Consider the following 13,689-nt stretch of genomic DNA (forward strand, 5'->3'; position numbering starts at 1 on the left):
CGCGTGCGTAGATACGGGGGGCACGCGCCTGCGAAGGTAGAAGTACGAGCCCGCTGCCATCTTTTAATGCTGCTTGGAAGAAAAAGAGCTACAGTGCTGTAAATATCATACGCGCACACACAATGTCGTACAGTTAACGCTAGGTGGCGTACGTTGACCACTGTAATTGTGAGAGCAGGTAAGGTCACGTCTGTCACATCTGAGTGTTTCCTGTGCTGTGTTCAAGTTTCACGTGTAAAAGTGTGATGCTAAATTAGCAAACTGGTGCTAATGCTAACTTGTGCTTTGCACAGTAACTTTGACCTCTGTGTGCCACTCAGGCCGCTTTAGTGGCGGACGTTGGTCTAATGAGGCTTCGTTACATTTAAGTGTCCCAGTGGTAAACAAGTACCATACAGTCGCTTTCCGAAGCTAAAATATAGCCATATCTCATGTTTAATTAATTCCCCTTGTGCTTCCTGCCATGACATGTCAAAATGGACATGTTTTGGTGCTCCAGCAGAAGTTATGGTCATCCAACAATTTGTTCTCAAAGTCACCATAAAAACATATAGCCATAACACGGTAACTGCTTATAACCAACTACTGTGAATATTGGGTATTAAATGTAACCTTTGAACTTTGGAAAAAGTGGTTGATGAGAACAAAACAGGTAAAAACAGGCTGCTGTGGAGCTTGATCCACAGAGTTTCCTGTTTTTCTGACCTTGCCAGAAGAAGATGACAAAATGATGTCACCTCGAGGTCCATTTAGCAGGTGTCCTGGAGCTCAGTCATCAAAATAGACAATGAGGTGAGATTGTTGTTTTAATTTGAAGAATGAACCTTAAAACCCACCTCATAGGCCACCATGGATGTCATGGAAGATTTTTATATCTACGATTCTTTTACAACAAGGCAAATTACATGTGCAGGCTGACGATATGATCCAGAGCTCCAGCACAGCTGCTAAACAGACTGTTGAGCCACTTGAAATGTTAAGACATGAAAGTGGTATTTCAATACACCCTATCAGCTTGGTGTTAATATGATGTTTCTCCAACTTTCCAAAGCTTTGAGCTCGGTCCACACATGGGTGAGGTGCCACTTCCCTTCCCGAAATTGCAGGAGATTTTACAGAATACCACACTGAAGAGGTAAGACCATCTTTTTCACCCTGCATACACCATGTCAGCACTGTGTCATAGTTAACTCATTCATGTTACACCAAACTTTGGTGCCTTTTCTTGTATATTATTGCCCTACATCCACTTTTCCCTGCATGTTCCACTTTGCTGGAGCAGATCCATAACACCAGCAGAGATAATTATCCCGTCTTCAACTGAATCCAGAATCCAGCATAAAAAGCAGGGTACCTCAGCACAGAGCCTCCGAAAACTGGTTTATATATGAACAATCCTTTCATTCACAACGATGTGATCATTAGGTGTGTCTGTGCAGAGTTGTGGTGCAGTCGCATGTCTTTGAAGTTTCACTCAGCAGAAGAATGGAACAGCAGAATGGGCCAACTCTCAGTTTAAAAATGTATTTATGTTATATATATATGTTCAGCCGCATCAGTTTGGATTGAGAGCAGGATTCTCATAGTTTCATATAAACATCACCTCAGGATCACGACCACCATGATCAGTTAAATAAATAACATTCACCATTTCACCCACATTGCCTGAAGGTTATCTTTCCTCCCATCTAACTGCTACAAAGTCTGTATCTCTTATTGTTCATTACTGGCCCGCAAGCTTTGCAGCAGCACCAGCTAACAAGCAGTTGAAAGTTGTCAAGTAGTTGTATTGAGCAGCCGCAGAGCCAATCAGCTGGTGACAGTCGAATCCCCTGCCAAACTGTAACTGAACTATTAACTCTCCTTGATGTTGCTGAGGTGGCTGTCAGGAGTCCAGGAGCTGCACAGGAATGTCTTACCTGGAGTTAACGGTTTCCTTTCATCGCGGAGGTTGTCGAAGGTGTAGAAAGTAGAAGCCTAAATCAGCCAGTATCCTGGTCATGACAGCTTAATGTCTCAGTTTCTCTTTGTTGATTGTGATGTTGAACTGGATATAACAATATTGGCCTGTTTGACCAAACAAGTGATATGAAGACATCATATTCTTCATACACTTCTTCTTCACCATTTTCTGACAGTTAAACACCAAATGATTAATTGGGAAATGGCTTGGCAGATTGATTGATAATGGAGGTAGTTGTTAGCTGCAGTCAAAGTTGTAAGCATGAATCACTTCATGGTCTTACCACTGAGTGGCAGTGTTCCAATAAACATTTATTTGCAAATGAGGAAGAAGCACTTTCCTCGGCAGTCAGAAACAGCTTCTGCATTTTCTGAAGTCACTTCTAGAATCACTGATGTTTCCCCATCAAGCAGGTGTTTACTGCGGGTTTACACAGGGTGCCATATCTCTGCCATTAGTCTATCAGCGTGTTTGCCCACCGTCCGTAATTAGAGCCACTGGATTGAATCGTAACAGAAATCTCCCCCAGAACTTGTGATGGACAAGCTGGTTTGCCGCCAGCTGCTGAGTCCTGCAGTTGATTGGAGCTGGTTAATGGTGCATGGTTTCCCACAACTTTCGTTTCTCATTATCCCAGACATGCTCCTCTCAGCACTGATGGATTCTTGACAAAGGAGGCAGACTGAGGTAAACCACACATCTCTGGTCTTGCTCTTAAACAGTAAACAGATATGCCCATTACTCCAGGTTGATGTTTTTACTTAGAGTGATTGGAATAGAGGCTCGCCACTGATGCTTTGCACTGTCTGCCTTTAACTGATCGATGTGGTGGGAGGAAGTGGGTTTGTTTACAGTCCCCGTGGCCTTTCATGACATCTGTGGCCCTGTACAGCTCTGCAGACAACAGGGAGGGGGCATTAAGTGTGTGTTTGAGTGTGTGTGTGTGTGTGTGTGAGGGTCTTTCCTTAGCAGATGGCTTAGGGTGGCCTTTGAGAAGCTGTGGATCTGGAGCAGCACTCTGATGATTTATGTATTGCTCTCGGTCTCTTAATCAGAAACAGTGGGAAACGGTCTTCACTGTCACTGCTTGACAACAGTCTTTGTGTTTACTGTCTGTTGTTGACAGAGTGGCAGGCTACTCAAATATATTTCCCTCAGCCTCCCCGGCAGGTGTGGTCGTTTAAGCGGAAAATCAATCAACTTTGGCAATTTCTTGCTGTGTTATTTCACATTATTTTGATGTCTAGGTTTCTGATTAGGTTCGATGTCGTCATAAACAGCTATATATTAAAACAATGTTTTCTGCCTTCAGATGTAAGGTGTTTTTCGCCCTTTTTTTCTTCACTTTGGTTCACTTCATTCTCTCCCTCACATTTTCCTGCATGCGTTAAAGCTTTACTTCATCAGAGCTGAGACTGAAAAATGAGAATATGTTTGCTGGAAAATAAAGATGGGAACAATTGTTGCCATCCCCTCCGACAATATATTGGAAAATATTACTGGCCAATCTGCAGGGAGAATTGTTGCTGAAGCCCATATACCCCCTATTGTATTCTCCGTGCCCATCTTATGTGTTTTGTGGGGGTGGTGATGCTTTCCAGATTTTTTTTTTTTTTAAAAGATGTTTTATTTTCTCTGTTTTATCAGCACTCTGAAGCTAGAGGCAAACCATGACAACACCATCTGTATCAGAACTGCAGGAGAAGCACAGAGACGTCTCAGACATGTTGGTAAAGAGGCTTTGCTCAAAAAGAATGGAAATAGTTACAAAAAAAAAAAACCTTTTTATTTTGTGCATTTGTTCAGTTCTCAGTGTGGTTTGTTTTATACCTAAACTCAGACACCCCTGCCACATCCTGAAGTGCTCAGAGAGTGGTTTATTTGTGGCTTGTTAGACGAGGTTGATTTACCAGTCTTGCGTATGAAACATTTCTGTTTTGCTCGTGCAGTTTTCACATCTTGAGGTTTGTCATTCGTCGATTCTCTGCAGCCACATTAAACTTGGACGAAAAGGCCAGAAACAAACATCAGCGTGGCTGCCACAGATGGTTGTGCTATTAATAATCATGCCCCTGATAATGCACTATAAAATGATTTCACTTGGAGACTCTGGACCCAACCTTTACCTGTGGTCATGCGCTCTGGATTGAATCCTAATCACAAATATGCAGCAGGGATGACAATATTGTAGGTAGCTTGTAAACACACATGGACAGTGACTGAAAAATGAGCACTGCTGCTTCATTCTGTTAACAGGCTCCACTCTCTGGATCATCTGATCAGGGAGCCTCCTTGACCTCTTCCTGTGGAGTTATTCTGGGCAAGTCCAACTGGGTGGAGACCTGGGGATGGAGCCAGAGCAAACTGTAGGGGTTATGTATGCATCGCTGGGGAGCGTTTCAGGATCCCCCGTAGAGCTGGAGAATGTGGCTTAGCCTGCTGCTACTGCGACCAGATCAGCGTCAGAAATGGCAGAAACGGATGAATAGATGGCCTTGCACTGTGACTTGCAGGAAAGAGATATAACTGTTTTCATGGTACAATAAGATGCAATTACTGCTTGGCCTTTTTGAGACCCTTTACATGATTACATCAAATCAAATTTGGTATAATTACCTATAGAATTGCGTGTTCTGTTCACAAAATTTGAAATAATGCCTCCCAAATTTATCTTCAAATAGTTAAGTTATGTTAAGAAATCGTAGTTTAGGGGCACCCAAGACGTGATGCTGTTGTGTTCAGAAGGGATTTGCGGCTTTTGATAGAAGATAAATCTGAGGCTTCAGTTCTGCCTCACTCAACACGTTCAATCTGGGTGTACCGCATTGGGGAACAGAAGCAAGGAGGACAAAGAAGAAGACTGCTGTTGCCATCTAGGGATCCATCCAATGACAGTCCTTGTATGTATTGTTTCCTTGACAGAACAATGCAGTACAAAGCCTCTCCTGGGTGCAGAGGGGAGACGAGGTCTCGAACCGTGTATCTGATGGCCACGGTTGAAAGGCCCCCCTCATGCGGAGAACATGAATAGTTTCAGTGATTTGCTCATTGTGAGTTTCCTGCATGTTGCAACAATGCAGCAAGCAGAACTGTTTTGTGTGATAAGATCTTCAAGAACGTTTGCTAGCTCATGACGCAAACTGTGAGTGGGACTGAATCACTGGCATGTTTCATAAATAAATGCGTCTGTATAGATCAGCCATTGAATACACTTTATGACACACTCTGTACATGCAGACTATTTCCTGTTCTAAGTGCCACTTCTGATATAGTTTACTTCTAATGACCCTGTTTTATAAGACCTGTACTGCTCACAAGGTTCTCTTGCCTTTTCAACTTTTTAAAAAGCCAATTTTCTGTAAAAAGCAGCTTCAAAATCTCTTGACTTTCAGAATGAGGCCCAGACGGGAAAAAAAAGCAAAACCAAAGAGTTTTTCTGAATGTTCCCAGCTTTTTACCCGAGGGATCTCCAATCCCTCTGGCTCCAAAGGCTTACATGGCTTCCTATTTTACAATCAGCTGAGTTGGAATTGCGAGAAGCTCCCTGCGACTGAGAGCGATACAATGGGGCTGGATGGGCTCAGATAAAGGCTGGGGGACTCAGTGTGAGCACAGGACATAGAAATGTCCTTGAGAATCAAAGAATCCAGCAGGCTTTTAGGCAAACAGCTCTGCTTCTTTATTTTACTCTTCCAAGTCTCTTCAGTGAAATCCTTTTCTTGGCAGGCGAATAGAGGAAAAACGGCAAACATTTTTCTTTTGTTGCCTTTGCTGCAGATTACAGGATGGTGCAGGATACTACAGCATAAATATGTGTGCTAGTGTTTGGGGCTTGTGTATACAGTTTGTTGTGCAATATAATCATCAGAGTTGATAAAAAAAAATTACCACACATCTCTTATATGATTACTGTTTGGTGATCAAATCTTGAGAAATCAAGTATGTTTTAGTGCATTTCTATTAAGTGGGATTCTCCAAGGATTTATTTGGTATTTGAGTTCTTTTCTTTAGTTTTGCATGCTACCTCTGCGATATACCTTGCATAGACATGCCATTGATTTTCGTTGCATTTTCTGTTCCTGATAAAACCTGGCACTACTGATGCACCCTGTATTATGTTCTGCCTCACTGAAATTAAAAATTGGATGTCCAAAATTTCCTGCTGCTGAATGACTCCAAATTAGATGTAATTATAATTACCCCGCTTGGCCCCGGTACTGGCAGCATTAAGACTCTCTCCTCTAGTCTGGGTGCATCATCTAACATTGTTCAAGAAGAGGCGTGAAACCTCGGTGTTATCTTTGACTCCGAGTTGTCCTGTGGTGCTCAGGTGACTGAAGTCGTTCTGTCCTGCTTTGTGCAGCTGCTTGTATTGTGAAGCACGTTGTGACTCTGAAAGGTGCAATATAAATAACGTTACTATCATTATTATTCATATTCACACTTGGAGAGACAGTATTTGGGTGAAATATTTGTGTACCCTACACTAAAACCGCCTCTAATATGCAACATATCTACAAGAACTTCAGGTTTAATGAGGCTTTTGATACTTAGTCTTTTCCTTGATATCTAGATTGCTAATTGTCTGGAGTGAATTTATATGTCTCTTCCATGCTTTGATGGGTACCAGATCAATAATGTTGCTTGAACACAAAATTCAAGTGTCCAAGCATTAAGCGCCTGTGTGATTACAATCCTCTGCTCTCCGGTGGGAAAACGAACTTTAAATCTGCGTTACCTGGACAAGCTGAAAACGTAACATTACGTGTTCTCACCTTACATTTACCATCTAAATGTTCTTCTACGTTCACCAGCTAGTGCATCTGTCTGTCTGAAGCTTTAAAGCTCCATAAAGCTGAGTGGAGGAGCAGAATCGGGTGGGGTTTCATTTCACTTTGCCTTCAAACTGTATTTTTCCATCCACTTATCATTGGTGATGATATTGCCTCTGTTTTGTATTCCTCCCAACATTTCCAACTTAATGCAATTGAATGAAATTTGAATTAAGGGATTACTTCCTCCTCAATTTCTTATCGCTGCACGTGTAGAGCTAAGAAATTGCTTCCTCCTTAGATTCTGAGCCTAATCTTTAAACACTTTCTTGCTCCCCAAAAGCCGAAGGGAGAGTGAGAAGATGTGAGAGTCGACAATTTTATCTTCGTCGCAGGTGAATTGATAGATCCACCGCTGCTGTGAAGTTATTCATACGGCAGGGTGGGTGGAGCAGATGGCCTTCTCACACAAATGGCTGAAATGGACTGAATTCACACAGAGACTTGAGACCTGAGACTGACTGACTCCAGACTGGAGTTTTAATATTGCAGATATTTCTTGAGGGCTGATCGGAGAGTAAGAAAGATGAAGATTTTCCTGACAGAGTTTTAAAGTGTTGTGAAAGGTGAAGGTTTGAGAAGAAGAATTAGCTCTGTTTTGTCCTTACATGGCATTTCAGCTTGACAACATTATCCAAACCTGGATATTTACTTTGGTAAGTTAGTCAGAGAGCCTGCTGACATTTTGCCATGTCAGATGCGATAAAAATAATAAAATAAGCCATTGCCGTTTATGTTTTTTATTTGTGTTTTGGCCAGAGTTTCTTTCTTGTCATTCCAGTTTGACAGTAAACAAAAGTTTCTTTGGTTCTATCCCCTGAGATTTATCTGAAGCTACATATAATTTCTGTTTCAAGAGTAGTTCTGTCTCTGTGTAAATGCTTGCGTAACTGAAACTACAATCTGCCATCTGCAGAATGAGGGGGAAAAAAAGGTAAATAATGTGTCTACGTGTGTCCTGGTGGCTCAGTTGGCACCGTATACCCACATTGGCCTCCAGCCTTTGTCGCATGGCAACTCTTCCCCTCCCAGTGTGTTTTCTACCGGCATTGGCCGCATAAAACCAAATGTGTGTGTGTGTGTGTGTGTGTGTGTGAAAAACTGGTGTTATATTGTTGTATAATGGTGCTGTTGGATTCAGTTCCAGTCAACTGCATTCTGATGAGGATTAATGTCCACAATGACCGCAGTGTTTTGTAAAACGATTCCAATCAATGATGGTCCATGACCACTGAGGTGATGCTCTGATTGACTGGCCAGCGGACATCCTAATCAACCGTGTAGGGTCAGTCAGCCCTGCGTGGAGGACACGCAGCCATCCTAAACACTTCCTAATCTCTTTAATCAGATTCTGTTACCGGACAGACCTGCCTTCGTGTTTTATTGCTCTGCTCCCGGTCGACTGCCCCGGCTTTAACCGCAGCCAATGCGAAGCTCCATGGAAGCGAAAGGCTGCTTGACGAAACGTGCGAATGGAAGCGATGTGTGTACCAAAACCTCGCTCCGCAGCGCTGATGAAATCCACTCTGTGGTCTATTGATCTGGCCCGTGGTTTGATTGATGCCGTCTTTAAAAATTCATTAGTTTCAGGCAAGGGGGAGCTGCAGGGCGGCGGGCGCTCCTGTAGGGCACATTTGTCTATGTTTACAGAACCAGGAGCATTCAGTCAACAGCAAGAAAAGAGGCCTGACGGGGGCCACCGAGGTCCCTTTGAGTCACGCTGTCACTCTGTACCAGACACACAAAAACACACACACACAGCCCCACAAGGTGAGAAAAGAAGCTGATATTCAGCTTGTTCTTGTGCACCTACATGTATATCTGTGAATATTATTGATCGACTGGTGTGAAGAACGTCATCCTGTTCTGTGGGCTTATTGCAGGCTGCCTCCATGCAGACTGTGACAAGGCCACTTGTTCTGCACAAATCCTTCATCTTAACTGATGTAGCATACATACACTTCATTTAGAGGCGGTGGTGGTTCAATTATCTCCCTGAGTCCTGGGTCATAAATCACCTGTATGGGAATTTTTGCTATTAATAATGTATTGTGGCCAAAATGTCACTGTTTATGTTTAACATGTTTCATACGTTCAGATCATCCCAGGATCTTTTCAAAAAGGTGAAAGTCAAACACAGTGGAAAACAACATTTTATTTTTCATCCATACCTTTTACCTAAAGTTTGTTGTAGCAGAACTTTTCTAATTAGCTCTGGCATGTGACAAACGCAGCCTGCATCTTTTGAAACAAAATTTATCAGGCGCCACGAAGCAACATTTGGGGGCTGTGGTGTTTGCTCTCAGAGAATATTTATTCCCTGTTCTCATGTTTCCCTGCTTTGTCTCTCTGCCTTTATTTTATGCAAAGCTAGCAAAGCAAAAACTTAAATTATAGCACATTTCACTCCAGATGGAAGCACAAACCATGAGCTGTCATGGAAGTTGCTGTGTGAAGATAAAATATTAGACCTAAAGAAATGCAATTAAAGATCCAGTGTGTACAGTTCAGTCGCATCAGTGTCGTTGCAGAGAATGAAAGGTCCTCTGTAGGGTCAGCTTTAGGTTTGTCCATTCCTGGCTGCCGTAGAAACGTGGCAGTGCAGCATGGCAGACTCTGTGGATGAGAAGCCGCTTCCTCTGTAGATACAAAAGGTTCATTCTAAGGTAACAAAAACACATCGATTCTTATTTTCAGAGCATTATACTCTAGTGAAAACATAATTACGAATATTCCCTTTCTGCTCGTAAATCCCCGTGCAACCTACACACTAGACTCTTAAAAGGCACTCATAAATAATACATGTGAGTTATAAACCATTAAGAAAGGAAGTATAAAATATAGTTAAGACCAGTGACCGACCAGTAAAAATGATTAGGACGTGTGAATTATGTCTTAATTTAGAAAATCAGTTTGTACTCCTCTTAAGGGAATCACAGCTGACCGACGGTGAGTTTACGTCGACGACGTCTGGCCGCAGCAGTAAAAGATTAGTTAACTGAAAACAAAAGGATTCAGTTTTTAATGTCTCGTTCATTCGCCCGTTTTTTAAATCGATTTGACCCTCTTTTGAAGTTGCACTGCAACTGCATTTTCAATTGATTCAGTTCCTTAATTCTTTATTTTGTTATCCAGGTAAATATCTCGACATGTATTGCTTTATTAGTGTAGCAGTGTGAACTGATAAAATGTCAGGAGTGTTTTCCTTCGTCATGCTTTGAAAAGCTTCACACTTTTAGTGACCCGGAACAGAAAGAGCCAATGAATTTAGCTGAGGACTGACTTTAAGACTTATTGAACAGATGCAAAGTAAACAGTAAGCCAGCAAGCTTAGACTTTATTATTTCCATTTGGCTCAGTTTGCAGTATGCACAGATTTGTGTACAGATAGGTCTTCAGTTTGTCTCCTGTTGTATTTATTAGTGACACAGTATGCGATTTATTTTTGTTGTCTACATTTGCAGGAGTTGTTAATCAGTAGAAGCCCATCTCTACTGGGAAATTAAATTAACTTTTTGACTCAAACTTTTGACTTTGTATGTCAAAATTATGAGAAAATAGAATATCAGAATTATCAGATGCCAAGTCAGATTTTTTTTTTATTTTATAATAATAAAATAATAAATATTTTAATAAAACAAAATATTTTTTTTATAAATTATGTTATTATATCTAAACTTTTGTATTATTAATTAATTAATACTTCAAGGGTTCACACTATTGCAATCTTTAACGTTTACTCACTGAGCATTTTTACTACTTTTACTGTTCATATTCTTATTCATGCTTTCTTTTGGATTTGATCTTCTCTCTACAGAAGCCAAATTTTCATTTTAGGAAGGCAAGATATTATATTGTAAACATTAGCCTCTCACCCTTTATGTCCCAAACCTCTGCAGTGTGACCTCTGAGAGCATATCGAGTGATCGATCTCCGGCTGTGCAGCTCATCACTGTGACAGGGGATATACCAAATCGATGAATCCTTGTGTGTGTGTGTGTGGGTGGTGACAGCAGTGGTGAAAAGGCGTGTGAAGAGTTAATTACCTGAAGAACATCGCATGCTGTGGAAAATACCCTGACATGATAAGCAGGGCCGTTTAAACGTGCCAATTAGGGCTCATTGTTAATTACAGCAGTGTTCTTCAATTAGTGCTGATTGGAGGTAGGACCAGTCAGCACTTAATGGTGAACAATGGGTCAGCGGGTGGCATACAGAGCTCTTAAAGTGATGACAAGTGAGGATAGGAGGTTGAATGGGCCTAAATAGCTCTGAGGAAGAATGAAATTAATGCCAACAGGGAGAATAAAAAGGAGTAAAACAGGCAGCGAGAAGGAAAAGGCTTCTGTCAGCCTAATCATCCTGACGCTGTAATTGTACTTGTAGCGAGTATCACATTGAAACCCTACACCCACTCAGCTACCGCTGCAGACAAATGCCCACAACACTCTTACTTTTCACATGAAAGCAGAGACTGAACAGAAGGCGATCCCCGCAGTCTGCGCTCGCAGCTCCCCCGCAGTGGATTCTGGGTCAGGTTGTATTCACCAGCAGAGCAGAGGGAAAGCCTCGGCTGCCAGGACATCAAACACTCCAGAGCTGCCGGCTTTTTCAAGCAGGGAAATGAGAATTTGCCTCTGCCTGAGCTTGCATCACCTGTGCTCCTCGCCCACTCCGGCGATGGAGTGGGGGAAAAGTTCAGACACACCGGTCCACTCGGGCTTTGTCAGCACAGACCAGAGCCCACGCTTTGTTCTCCGTTTGTGTGTGGATGTATGAGTGATGGAGTCACACCACGGAGGATGTGCAGTTAAATTATTTGTACGTAGCTCTGCTGACATACGGCGTCCCCGCACGTGTGCTTGTTTAGGTGATGAATATGCCTGCGTGTGCATACGTTACGTGCGAGAAGCCGCCCAAGGCTAACATCGTCGCAGTACTGTTTTCATCCTCATGACTCAGTTGAATGAAAAAGCACCTCCGGTTGTTACTCAAGAGGCTTGTGTGAGAACATAGGATGGTAATGACTTCTCTCTTCTGCAAATAAAAACATGCATAACGTGCTGTCAAAGGTAACACGGGCGTCCTCAGGGGGGATGAACCTGTGTGGTTTGCATGTGTGAACACTGATGAGCTGTTTGAGAAGGGCCAGGATGTGTAGCGGCGGCGGCATCTCGCTCAGGTCTCAGTTGGAATAATGAGATCTGAGAACGACTCCTGTAATCTAACTTTATGGTGCTGTGAGCAGCGATTAATTTTCCTCTCATGGTAATTAGATGTGAGGCTGGACATTTGCAGGCTTGGAAGAACGTTTGTAGTCATTGCTGCTTCCTGTCATACCTTCGTCAAGCCCTTTAAAACTCTTTTGAGTACTGACTTTATGTATTACTGCTTAAATACTTGATATTGAGGACATTCAGGTATACAGTATATGTCTGTGATGTTTTATTTGGCTCGTGTACTTGGAGTATATGGTCAAAACACACGGTGTCATGGTGCATAACCAGCGTACTGTTACTAAGACACCACAGATTTTGACAGAGTGTCTCTGGGCAACGTCCACCCAGAGGGTCAGTGGTTTGTCCAAAGAGTCTCTTTTGTCTTTTGAACAAATGTAAAATTGTCTTCAGTAGCTGCTGGGGATGTAAGGGTACACAGAAGTGTTTGGTTCATATGATTCATAGTTCAGAGCAGTGGGAAAAATCCAAATGCATAAGGATATTTTCCTTTTCATTTATTTTGAACACACAAAAGTGCATGTGTCAAAGACAGACGCAGTCCTCTTTCTGGGTACTGAGGCAGCTTTTTGCCCACTGGCAACATAAGCTATTTTTATGATTAAAAATAAGGAACATGTCAGACATTTCTGTAGTACACTGTGGCAACACTGAACACTTTCCAAGTAGGCAGCAGGCTCGCGCATTCAGCACGTTTGTAAGACGTCAAAGAATCGCAGGACATTGAATGAAAACACGGGGCACTTTTTAAAGTCTCAAAAGAAGAGTTTGGTGACACATGTAACGAAGATACTTGGCCATATGTAGATGAGGGTGGAGGTTATGTTTGGCTGGAGCTTTCATTCTTCGATTCCCAGAGAAACTAATGAAGGCGCGAACACGAGAACAATTAGCTCACAGCATCACAGGAGCCTTAAATCTTTTCTAAAGAGCAAAATAAAAAGACGAACGACGAAATCGCTCCCTGTAGCTTCGTCCAACTTCTGTATTCTGTTTTATAATCTTTACTCACATGTTTCTTCTGTTCCCCTCCAGATCCTCAGGTGATCCACACTGGCATGGCAACCTTTTGGTAATAAAATGTGTTTTGTGATACGTAGAGAAGCTATTGCTACTTAGCAACGGTAGCACAGTATAAAAATATACTGTTGCAAATAAAACTTCTCTGTTTCTGCAGTACACGTAAAAACATTGACCAAGACATCGGTTGCTTTTTCTTACCACAGAGGCATCTTAACACAACACTGGTTACATAACAAAAACAAAATGAAAGAAAATGATTCACAGTCCACAAAGTTTAGAGTGTCTGCGTGTCTCTACGTGCCTCTTTGGTCGTGTAGACGCTTTTTATTTCTGTGTGGATGTGGTTAGAGCTTGGTTGTGGTCGTGAATATCAGACCCCACGGTGCAGCTCCGACAGAGGTGTTGCTGAGGGTGGGCAGAGGCGGGTGGGCTGCTGGAGGGACGTACCCTGATAAATCACATCTGTTCTGGAGATGTGAGCCCGATGCCTGAGCTGAAGCGTGACCGAGAGGCGAGGGCAGAGGAACTGATAAAAGAAGAGAGAAGAGAGGTGGAAAATTGAGACTTAGACTCTTGGCTCTTCCTCTCCTCCTCCTCCTCCTCCTCCTCCGATTTTCTTCTTCTTCTCTCTCTG

The 13,689-nt window shown here is 42.4% G+C and overlaps 1 protein-coding gene across 4 annotated transcripts in view; it reads left to right on the plus strand.

Annotated features, from left to right (window-relative positions):
- The first annotated feature begins 42 nt into the window (after positions 1–42).
- znf281a (zinc finger protein 281a) overlaps positions 43–13,689 on the plus strand; it is a 100,231-nt gene continuing 86,584 nt past the window's right edge. For all 4 annotated transcript variants that reach the window (XM_046415626.1, XM_046415625.1, XM_046415628.1 and 1 more), the window contains exons 1-2: positions 43–178; positions 1,052–1,135. The gene's annotated coding sequence lies outside the window, so the exon portion shown is untranslated. The remainder of the gene's footprint in view (positions 179–1,051; positions 1,136–13,689) is intronic.

The sequence above is a fragment of the Scatophagus argus genome, chromosome 16 (assembly GCF_020382885.2).
Source record: "Scatophagus argus isolate fScaArg1 chromosome 16, fScaArg1.pri, whole genome shotgun sequence".
Lineage (NCBI taxonomy): Eukaryota > Metazoa > Chordata > Actinopteri > Scatophagidae > Scatophagus > Scatophagus argus.